Below are 7,906 nucleotides of genomic sequence, written 5' to 3'. Positions count from 1 at the left end.
CTCATTCAACTTCAATCAGTGTGCGGGTGTCAGTCTGCACTCAGTGCCTGACTCTTCGATTAGGCAGACCCCGACTGATTGGCGTGTGAATGACCATTTCACCCCTTCATTGAGAGGGATGGCGCCACAGTAAAGAGCTTTTTACCCACTGCAATAACCTTGTCGTTTGCAAAAGATTTAACGACCATTTTGGCCCTCCGTTGACGTCCGTCTGGGGCGCACCATACGCAGGGCGCATTCCAGAAATTCCCTACAAATAGAAACTAAATCTATATGCAGGTACATACACATATGCATATATAGGTATGCGAGGTCACAGACTAAACATACCCCACCCAAACGTAGGCTTGATTCCTAATGAACACGCAAACCAAGCCAAATCTATCTTCACTTATACACACATGCATATATAGCAAGTTTACATGCTGAACATACTTAAGCTCGAACTTGGGCTTGTTTCAGAATGATTCTAAGCTTGGCCATGTGCTCAACTCAATGACATGGAGCAAGCCAAATCAAGACAAGTGTTAGAGAGAATAAATCATTGGCTACAATCAAAGCCATAACCTAGCCTTCCGTTTCTGATTTGTTCTGTAAATGCTGTAATAACATCAGTTTAGGATCTGCTGTATATTTGTTGTAAATGCACTCAATTCTCTCTATGTAACCATAGCATATCTGCTGCTATATAGGCTGTATAAGTTGTACAAACAAACTCAATGAAAATCATATTCGTTGTTCTGTTGGTTTTCGACATAGTAAAGCTTACTCATCTTTATTCATCTATCAACATGGACTGCATACAATTTTCTTTTTACTCTGTGTTGATGATATTGTCGTTACGAGCAACAGTGATCGGCTTCTCCAAAGTTTTATTGATGCCTTGGGCAGTGGATTTGACATTAAGGATCTTGGTCCCCTTCACTATTTCCTTGGTTTACAGATCAAGCCTCATTCCAATGGCCTTCACATCAATCAACTCAAGTATGCTCATGATATTTTAGAGAAGCATGATCTGTTACTCAGTCAACCAGTAAGCACCCCAATGTCGGCAAAGGCTGTTCTCACCACACATGATGGGGACCTTCTTGAAAATCCAACTGTCTTTTGTGAGATGGTTGGCTCCTTGCAATACCTAACCATTACACGCCCTGACATTGCCTTTGCGATCAATTCTGTGTCACAATTCATGAGTCAACCTCGTGCTCTGCATCTCATTGCAGCCAAACGTATTCTCCGCTATGTCAAAGACACACTAGGCCATGGTCTCTATTTTAGTCCTCAACGCCAACCTACCCACCTTTCTGCTTACTTTGATGCCGATTGGGCCGGTTGCCCAGAATCTCGCCGTTCCACTTCCGGCTATCTCATTTACCTTGGCAATACCCTTGTCTCTTGGTGTTCCAAAAAGCAATTTACCATTGCTCGCTTCAGTGCAGAATCTGAATATCGATCTCTTGCTCATTCCAATGCCGAGACAACTTGGTTAGGCTTCTTACTATATGAACTTGGTGTCCATATTCAGTACCCATTCTGCTTTACTGTGATAATCTAAGTGCCACATACATATGGCTTCTAATCCGGTCTTCCACGCACGCACCAAGCACATCGAGTTAGATTATCACTTTGTTTGTGAAAAGGTAGCACTTGGGAGTCATCAGGTTCACTTTGTCCCTTCTGTCGATCAACCAACTGATCTTCTTACTAAACCACTTCACAAGCAGCGCCATAATCTCCTATGTACCAAACTTGTGCGTCCCGAGCTGCCCAGTTTGAAGGGGGGTGTTAGAGAGAATATATCATTGGCTACAATCAAAGCCATAGCCTAGCCTTCCGTTTCGGATTTGTTCTGCAACTGCTGTAATAACATCAGTTTAGGATCTGCTGTATATTTGTTGTAAATGCACTTAATTCTCTCTATGTAACAGTAGCATATCTGCTGCTATATAAGCTGTATAAGTTGTACAAACAAACTCAATGAAAATCATATTCAACAAGTTAGAAAAATTTAAGAATGCCTCAATTTGTTTGCATCTATAGTTACAAAATATTAGTCATGCTACTGAATAACTTACAAGAATAAATAGAAGTACCTTGTGATAGATGGTGCACACATTCAGATGGCGACAAATTCTGCACAAGCTTGAATTCTACCAAAAAACGAAAAAGGAAGAACCTAAAATCACAGCCCGCTAAAGAGTTCAATGGAAAGGGGATATTATCAGCATTAGTCATACCCGCAACATTGGGGGAAGGACTTGCAGTCTTGAGGCCTTGACAATATCATTTGCAAGTTGATTACGTTGCACGATTAGCCCAACAATGTCAGATCTTCTAACCGCAATTCCCTATTGTATTTGATACAGAAGGAATGCTTAATAAATATGAGAATGGAAGGAAAAAATGAACATGGCTGTACCTGTGTCTGATCAGACTGGAGGTAACATAGAAGACCAGTATCAACATGCTTTTGGTACCTCAATCAAGATACAGAAAGAATGAAAGCGTTTCAAAAGATCACTATAAATTACAGAATACCGTTATACGTACTAAAGGGAAAGAAAAAAAAAAACGAATGAGGAATAAAGATCAAGTACCTCTCCGACATAAGAAGAGTGTATAAGATTACTTGGGCACTATGCTCCTACAGTTATACCAAGCACCAGTTGAAAAAATAAATAAATAACTTTAAGCAACAATTTAGTATGATATACATCAGTTGAGTATAATAATCCCCTAAGAGATTTTGGTACAGAGAATAGTCTTGCCTGGTCCTTTGGCACTTTCCCGGTTTTAAACTCCGAAGGCATAACCTTCACGTCAGGTTCATTTTTGTTAGCTTCAACTTTCACCCTGACAGAAGCATCAATCATACCTTTTAGACCATATTTTGGAGCCCATGCCATCTCCTCAATATCAATTACCTACAAAAAAAAAAAAAACGGATCTACCTCAGAGGTGGCAGAGAGTGTACAGCAGTTATAGAATAGCACAAGAAAGCATACAACAATAACAACGTAGCGTTAAGTTTGCAAACAGAGACTTCATACGACCTAGTAGTTTTGACAGCATATACAAGTAGAACAAACCATTATAATGGCAATTTCATCAGCATATGAATGCACATATAAAACTATATGTTTCCAGTGTAATGAAACCAGCCAATCTCAAGCTCAAGAATGTACTTATTTCATGCAAGCCACAAAAAGAGCGGGCAATCGTCAAATGATCCATAAACTTGTACATGGACGCCAGAATGCTTGATGGCAGATAGTCAAATTGTGATGCCTTACCTCAGATATTGCGACTTTTTTCACCCCATTCTCAGATCCAAAATCAACAGATGAAGCTTCAGAATCCTGCCATCATATCATTAGCATCAAAACAGAATCTCTATTCTACTCTCTATGGTTTCTTTAATGGTTAAAAATCAACCCTGCCATCAGTTTAATTCTATTACATAGAAACGAGGTCAAAAAAATAACCAACATGGTGCACCTGGGTGTTTTTGAAGATGTTAACCCAATTTAATATTTTTGTGACAGCATCAACCAACGTTTTGTATACATCATTTTCATGAACTGCAAAGTCCACATGAAAATGACACGAGAAGCTTTAGTTAGATGATCAATCAATTGGATATCATAGTAACAAGCAAATTTAAGACTAAGGACCTACAACAAACATAAAACATAACCTCATTGATCATGACAAAGAATTTAGACATTATTTCAATTAACGTCTTTAAACTTCCTAACCTCCACATGCATACAAGTTCTCAATGTTTCTCTGGATCCCCATTCTTTGCATGTTCCTCGAAGAAAGTAATTGCGGGTTTCTCCTTCATAAGGCAGCCTCCAAATTCAAAACCAAAAAATCAAATCTCTTAGATGAACAAATATTAGCAGCCATGTGATATAATATATATATATATATGTATATATAATCATGTCTATATATTGCAAATTGCACAAAGTTATAGGCAGGTTTGAGACCTCAAAAACTTGATGCAATATTGTGCCAATTAGTGCTGGAGTTGAATACTCATTGCCTTTTAGCCTTTCATCCAGAACAGTTCACCTATGACAAATGAAATTAGCTGCAACCTAGAAGCATTTGTAGTTGATTAGGAGTAAGTACAGTATAACTAGTCATAAAACTTCAGAGCAGTTAAAATTATAAAAGCTGCAGTAACAATGACAAAGGAACAACATTTGAACCATTACCCGAGTTCCAGACACTAAGTCATCAGGGTGAACAATTAAAAACTTATGGTGATTATCCACATGACACTGTCCTTGGTCATCAAATTCACCAATAACATTGACAGTATCTCCAGGTGCAATGACACTGCAAAACCTGAGAACATTACAATTGAAAACATTGTGAATATTGATATAATGCTTTCAAAGCAAGAAGTACTAGAAATTTGATGTCTTAGCACTAACGTCTATCCAAATCTACAGCACTATGGGTCAGTAGTTCAAATGCGTGCTAATCACAAATCCACACTGTCAAGGTACATATCAATATTAGAAAGTTACTATCCTGCAACAAGCTGAATCACATAAAAGTGCATTTCTATGATTGGGGAGTAATACTCAACCTCCCAAGTAATACACTACACATAAGAGGACAGCTTTATTGGAAAATATCTTAGGAAAAGAACAAAATTGAAAGAATAATAGCAGAGGAAGTAAGGTGCTCCAGAGCAAGATACATGAAGTGCCTACCACTCTACCCATAAATACACAGCACACTCTTCTCCACTTTGCTCATTCAATAAGCGAAGAACCTGAAAATCAATTACTCATCTTTATAATCCTTCATAATCTGAAAATGAATCAAATAGCTTGGAAAAACTTTCTTTATACGAACCTTATACATGCACTGAGCACCAGAGGAATCATCAGGTCTACAATTCTCAGATACCTACAACAGATAAAATTTGCAAAATAATCAATCTTGCAAAAACTCAAATCGTTCACAAAAGAGATACTAAATTTGTATATCATACCTCCAATACAAGGAAATTGTAATTGGAAGATGCCCGAGTGACCTGTTCTGTTGGAGCTGTCACCACTCTTTTTACAACATGCTCTGATTTATCTTTAACTTGTAATTGAGATGCCTCCACATCATCAGGTACTCAATCTTCAACAAACATAACATCTTCTACTTGATCTAAGAGTTCAAGCAATGTCTAGAAGAATAAAAAAAAACAATTTAAAGAAAACTATGATTGGCATCAGACCATGAGGCGTAATTGAATACAGCTCAGCAAAACCTGGCAGGCATGCAATGCTAACAGATAAACCTACAATTTTATTTTATTTTGGTCGGTAGAGGTATTGAGTGATCTATTAGTTCAATCAGAAAAATATATATCATATATACCAACCCAAGTAGAATTACATGGTATAGGAATCGGTATCAACTAGATATCTTTGTTGACTTATACCTTTATATGCGGCCTCAACCCTGGCTCATCAGAAACTCCACCACATGAAAGAGCATTAGGAAGCTGCATTTCAGTTACATTATGTATTAAAGAAATATGATCCAGACTCTATACAAGAAAGCTGATATAAGCTGAACAAAGTATCAGATGCAGAAGAAATGAACTCCCTTTGTTCTTTTCTTCTTGCTGTTTTCTCTTGTGCCCTAATTAAGTAGGTTAACTCAAACTATGAAAGCAGTTTTACCTTATCATGACAGTATGATAAAGAATGTGGAGTCCGGAATGGACTCTGACTACCAGCCATTTCAGAAATAGTCCTATCGACCACATTTCCATTTTGTTCTACATCCTGATCTGGTTTAAACCTTTTCACGCCAACCCTATTCAGGGACACCAACGACAGGGATTTCTCAACCTTTCCAGCTTCAACAGCAGAAGTCTGTACAATTTATCATTGATTTATCATCTGATCATTATAATACCAACAAATTCACAAAATTTAGAGGAAAAGACATGCCTTGTTTTTCGAGCATTGGTTAATGCTTAAAGATTTCAGCCTTGAAGTGTCTGCCAATACTCTCATCATCTCAGGCTTGTGCTTTGAAACTGCTTTAAGTCTTTCATTGACCGGAGACGTCCTCCATGTCACCTCATCACCTCCATCGTCTTGACTCTGCTTTATCAACCATCACCAAAATAGATACTCCCAAAATTAAAATTCAACAAATAACAATATCACAAGAAACCTCCATTTTTCAAACATTTACAAATCTAACAGACAAAGAAATGAAATGACAGTTTCATTAAGCTAAAGAAAATATACCATTCCAGAGGGGAGAACTTGAATCGCTTGACAGACTTAGACTTTGAAACCTCCGGTGAGACCTCCTCATCCACATTCGGCTCGGCATCCATAAACCTCACTGCCACCAAATTCTCAGTTGGTGTCTCCTGCGTACTCTTCTTATTACTAGACTGCGAATCAGCCGATTCTCTCGGGATCTCCAGAAGCTACTAGTGCCCTATTTGCTTCAATCGGGGCAGGGTTTTGGATCTCCGGAATCGACTTCTGCGGTGGAAGAGTCAGGGATTGAGGGCTTAGGGTTTTGAGGAATGGAAGAGGTGGTGGTTTGGGGGTTTTGAGAGTTCTGGGTGTGGCGCTCAAAGAAATGTTGGATGCTGAACTTGGAAGGCTGAGGCTGAGCTTTCGAGCTCGATTTCCGAGACGATGCGGTAGAAGAAGAAGAAGAATTGGGTTTCTTTCTATAGGAGCCATGAATTGGAAGCTGGATTTGAAAGGTGGAAACCCCCAAATTTGAAGTGGATTAGAAGAGATGAGATTGGGGAAAGAAGGAGAGAGATTGATGAGTCTTGTTCGAATGAAGTGGAATTGGGTCGTTTGAGACTTTGAGAGAGAGGGAGGAGGGAACCCTTTTCCCGCTCAAACCGAAGGCTCCAAAATTAGAAATGAAAAATGGGTAATTATGATTCGTCTAAAGAGATGGGTAAAGATGGGAATTCACCAGATTTTTAGTTTTTTTTTTTTTTCCGACTAGGAGGAATTCAGCAGATTTAGGTTTCTGTTTTAAGAAATCAGAAATTGAGAGATAATCGTTGTCTATTCTCATTGATAATAGGGGCCTCTTTATATAGAGGATTACAATGCATAGAATCTCAATCATACAAGGAAAGCAATTCTACATTGATTAGGATTCTAGATCCTTCTAATTAAATCCTATTACCACTAGGTCAAGTAACCTAGAGTTTGGGCTAAACACAAATTAGGTTTTCCTTGAACACTCCCCCTTGTGTTGCCCAAACGCGGTGCTTCTCTCGTTGCCTAGTTAAAAACCTTGCCGAGTAACAAAAAACCCAGTGGGACAAAAATAACCTCGGTCGAAGTGGAAAAAGAGCACAACACACCCTTCACGTTTCGAGGTGAACATGTAGACATCTCCCCCTGATGTCTGCGTCTCCCCCTGATGACTACGATCATGGGAGTTCAGATAATTTCAGCAAGCCAATTCTTGCCACATGTTTCTCGAACGTGGATTTGGCCAATGACTTAGTAAACAAGTCTGCCTCACTATCCTCAGATTGAATCTAGTTCACTTTGATCTCGAGGAGAGTCTGTTGTTGCTGATTATGCTTGGTGTTGTCGCTTTTGATGTAGCCTTGCCTCATTTGTTCAAAACAAGTAGCATTATCATAAATGCTCGTAGGCTCATCTGTGGTAGACTTCAAACCACAATTGCTTCGAACATGCTTAATTATGGATCCAATCCATATACATTCACGAACCACTTCGTGAAGAGCAATGATCTCTGCATTGTTCGAAGATATAGCGACGGTCTATTCTATAGACCTCTAAGATATCATGGTCTTTTCCCATGGTGAACACTTAACCAGTTTGGGAGTGACCTTTGTATGGGTTAGAGAGATACC

At 38.8% G+C, this 7,906-nt stretch overlaps 1 pseudogene; it reads right to left on the bottom strand.

Annotated features, from left to right (window-relative positions):
- Positions 1–446: 446 nt before the first annotated feature.
- On the bottom strand, positions 447–5,976 carry LOC112186236 (annotated as a pseudogene).
- Between the last annotated feature and the right edge of the window lie 1,930 nt (positions 5,977–7,906).

The sequence above is a fragment of the Rosa chinensis genome, chromosome 2 (genome assembly GCF_002994745.2).
Source record: "Rosa chinensis cultivar Old Blush chromosome 2, RchiOBHm-V2, whole genome shotgun sequence".
NCBI classification, from domain to species: domain Eukaryota; kingdom Viridiplantae; phylum Streptophyta; class Magnoliopsida; order Rosales; family Rosaceae; genus Rosa; species Rosa chinensis.
Note: the sequence above shows the minus strand (reverse complement) of the source record. Positions and strands in the feature narration are given on the sequence as shown.